General features: G+C 35.4%; 1 protein-coding gene across 1 annotated transcript in view; it reads left to right on the top strand.

Annotated features, from left to right (window-relative positions):
- The window catches only part of YLPM1 (YLP motif containing 1), a 99,349-nt gene that overhangs the window by 62,832 nt on the left and 32,139 nt on the right, over positions 1-4,378 (top strand). The gene's annotated exons all lie outside the window — the stretch shown is intronic.

Here is a 4,378-nt window from a genome sequence, read left to right as displayed (position 1 = left end):
AGGTAATGGAATATGAATATGAAGCTGAAATGGAGGAGACTTACAGGACCAGCATGTTCAAAACCTTCAAAAAGACTCTGGATGATGGCTTTTTCCCCTTCATCATCCTGGATGCCATTAATGACAGAGTTAGACATTTTGACCAGTTTTGGAGTGCAGCAAAAACGAAGGGTTTTGAGGTATAATCTTAAAGAACTTGAAATACATTTTTTTTGTTGTCTAAGTATTGTATTTGTCTAGCTAATCAATCTTACTTCTTTCCTAGGTATATTTGGCTGAAATGAGTGTAGATAACCAGACTTGTGGCAAGAGAAATATTCATGGAAGAAAACTTAAAGAAATAAATAAGGTAATTGTTTAAACCGGAATGATGGAGTATCCCATTTTCTTTCGGAATATTTTTTCTTTGTGCTTTAGAAAGAGGTGGCATTGCTGTTCCTGGACGTCACTGTACATTCTTTCCTTACCATCATGTTTAGGTTCTAGAGAACAGATCTTTATGTGGAAATCTACATTCTTGAAAATTGAGAATGACCAAATCATATCACAAATAAAAGATGATTATATCATTACCAAACAGCCATATTTCATCATCACAGAAATCTCAAACCAACCACTAAAAATAATAGCCTAACCCAAGATGAACTAGAACCTTCACTATCAGCACTACTTTCTTCAGACCTTGGCCTTCCTTGCTGCCACCCATCCCTTATTCACATGCGTTATGCACAAAATAGACAGTGGATGACTTTACTGTTGTCACAACGTGAAATGTCAGATACTAAGATAGTTGATAAATGAGTGGTTTTCTTATTAGTTACATTTTCCTGGGATGCTCACCTAGTCTTTATTTGAATAGTTTCCTGAGGTAACTTGATCTCCTGAATCTGTCTATAGATGGCTGATCACTGGGAAACTGCACCTCGTCACATGATGCGTCTGGACATTCGTTCTTTGCTACAAGATGCTGCTATTGAAGAGGTGAGTGTCCTTTGGCTTCAATGTAAAAGAGATACTGTTTTACTTTGAGAAATAGAAAACCTCCAGAAGAATTGCATAAAAGAGTACAGTGAAGACCTGTACCTCTTCCATCAAGATTCATCAATTAACATTTTGTCACACTGCTTTTACTCTCTATAAATATATATTCTTCTTGAAATTATTACTACCATCATTATAATGGTGTGTTCATTTTAGAGGTAAGCTGGATACTTCATAAACCTTCACCTCGAATTAACTTCAGCAAAGTATGTTCTCTAACCTTGAAGTTAGTGAATCAAATTCATGATATTTAACATTGATAGAATGTTATTAAATAATGTAACTTTTCTGAATTAAATTTATAGAAATATTTCATATACAGTCCATATTCAGAATTTACCAACCCCATAATGTGCTTTTTTAGAATAGCATAAGAATATATTTTATTAACTGTGCAGATCATAACAAACTATTGCTGACCTTGAGCAGAATGGAAATTCCAGAACATCTGATTATTTAAAATCTATACATAGAACAAGAAGCTGTTGTCCAAACAAAACAAGGGAACACTGCATCATTTAAAATTGGAAAAGGTGTGTGTCAGGGCTGCGTTCTCTCTTCATATCTATTCAGTCTGTTTGCTAAGCAAATCATTTGAGAAGGTGGACTTTTTGGAGAAGAGTGTGGCATCAGGATAGGAGGAATGCTCATCAACAACCTACATTATGCAGATAACACAATCTTGCTTGTTTAAAGAGGAACTTAAGCACTTGCTGCATAGAATCAAGGACTACAGCCTTCAATATGAATTACATCTCAACATCAAGAAAATAAAAATCCTCACTACTGGATGAATAGGTAACACCATGCTAGATGGAGAAAAGATAGATATTGCCAACACTTTAATCTTGATGGACTGCATAGTTAGCAGGCTTGGACCAGCAGTCAGAAGACATAGAGAGCATTTCTCCAAAAATCCAAAAGATGTCAGTTTAAGAACTAAGGTGTACTGATTCAAGCTACAGTCTTACCAACCACCTGCTTTACATTTGAGATCTGGACAGTGAATAAGCATGACAGAAGAATTTGATGCATTTGATTTGTTGTGTTAGATAATAGTGCAGAATATCCCATGGATGCCCAAAGAACAAATGTGTCTTGAAGATTGTGCATCTGAATGTTCCTTAGAAACAAAGATGGTGAAGCTTCATCTTACATATTTTGGGCATATTGTTAGAAGAATCTATTCCTTGGAAAGGGATGTCATACATGGAAAGGGAGAGGGTCAGTGAAGGAGAGGACCCTCACAGGATGGAATGATAGAGTGTGTGCAGCAGTACACTCAGATGTGTCAGGGTTGATTAGGATGGTTCAGGATAGGACAGAGTTCAATTCAGGTCTGCTTTTCAGGGCATGACTATGAGTTACACTCAACTTGACAGCACTGTACAACAGCAACAATAATGTGCTTTATTGCCTTTGGGGGGGAAAGAAATTAGAATTCAGCCAGTTAAAATAATTTTTCAGCTATGTCTGAGAAAGACAAAGAATTTTTTTGGCATGTAGGCATTATCCTGTAAAGTGACCCTTTAACAATAATGTCTTAACTCTTTTCACATTCTTAAATTTAGTTTAACTAAAAAAGCGGGAATACTGCAATAAGTGATAAGCCCTCAGTGCATCACATCAGGAACCACATGATATCTATTTACCTGATTACTTCATTTGTTATATGCCAGATTTTTCTTCTATCAAGATATCTTTTTATCCTTTGCATCAGTAATCTGTAGGGAGATATTTTATGATTGTAAATATCATATTCCCCAGTAGATTTTCACTCACTGATAATTCTTGCCTGAAACAGTCATTAATTTTATAAAAGTAAATCTTCTCTACAAACGAATGGATAGAAAAGCTGTGGTATATTCACACAATGGAATACTACACTGCATTGAAAAACAAGGAACTCATGCAATATTACTCAAAATGGGTGACCCTGGAGGACATTATGCTGAGTGAAATATTTCAGTCACAAAAGGACAAATACTGCATGGTGCCACTGTTGTAGAATGGGACTGACAAAAAATCAGTGTTGGGGTAAGACTGAGAAAAACTGGATAAATTATGTATACTGTATTGAAACAGATGAGGCAGAAAATAATTTAAAAGCGATAGGGTATTATGATTATCACAAGAGTCCAGAATTAAGGTTGCATAATGGAGTGTACTTGGGGTGGTGGGACAGGTGCGCGGGGTTGGGTGGAGGGGTGGATTTTACACCAAAGAAGGAATTTTTCTTTTGTTTTTCAAGGAGAGGAGCGAACGAGGGGAGGCAGGGAGAAAAGTGCAACAATGAATGAATGGCAATCCAAAATCTCTGTAAATGTTCATTAAAGTTAATAAAATCAAATTTTAAAAAAAAGTAAATCTTCATTATGAAAAGAGAAAGATTATGTATTTTGATTAGTTGTGTACTTCTGTGTTTCCTTTGTCCCTCTCACATGAGTGAGTTTAGTGCACTCACTGTTTTAACATCTCCTTCTGCCCCCTACACTCTTTAGACACCCTGTTACCAATGATTTCCATGACAATAGGCAGTTGTTACCTTGTCTAATTTTGCACACATAATTGACTAAATGTTTCTTGCTTATCTGGATTCTCTTAGCTCTCTGACCATGTCTCATCAGTCGCCCAGTTCTGAAATGTTACAATTCTTTAGAGCTCTATGGTGGGCCCTATTTCTATTCTGCATAGATAATATTAATCTTCTTAATGATTTTGGTTGCCATTTATATATTCTGAACATTACATTGTCACAATGGAGTGAGTTATATCAACATAATGTGATTTTTATAATTATACGTTATACTTTTATGTTACTTTAATGTATCTCACACTGAATATATTAAGAAAGCTCATAGAAACCTGTTTTGTCTTCTGATATTCTCTTTTGATGTAATTTGGAAACACTAGTCATTTTGATGTTGAAGCCGGAAATGTGGGATCATCCTTGATTTCTTGGCTCTCTCTCATTCCAGCTTCTGATTCTAACTCTCTGCGTAGTCTGTCTTAAAATTGTGTCTCTTTTACTTTATAAATTCTTCTCTGGGTCATTACTTTATATTCCTGTTTCTGTCATTCTAGACCGTACTACTGTCTTATTTTTCACTATAACTTTTCTTATATTTTGGAGTTTGAATCCTATTTGTGTTTATCTGATTGGGAAATTTTATTTTATTTATTAAAGTATAAAAAAAATAAACAAATTCCAAATCCACGGGAACCAAAATATGACTTTGAGTTCATCCCACCTGAATTTCAGAACCATCTCAGGAACAGGTTTGAGGCCTTGAACACTAATGAGTGAAGACCTAATGAGTTGTGGGAGGATGTCAAA

Source organism: Elephantulus edwardii, unplaced genomic scaffold (assembly GCF_000299155.1).
Source record: "Elephantulus edwardii isolate Elephantulus edwardi_28Jun2011 unplaced genomic scaffold, EleEdw1.0 scaffold00037, whole genome shotgun sequence".
Taxonomy (NCBI): Eukaryota; Metazoa; Chordata; class Mammalia; order Macroscelidea; family Macroscelididae; genus Elephantulus; species Elephantulus edwardii.
Note: the sequence above shows the minus strand (reverse complement) of the source record. Positions and strands in the feature narration are given on the sequence as shown.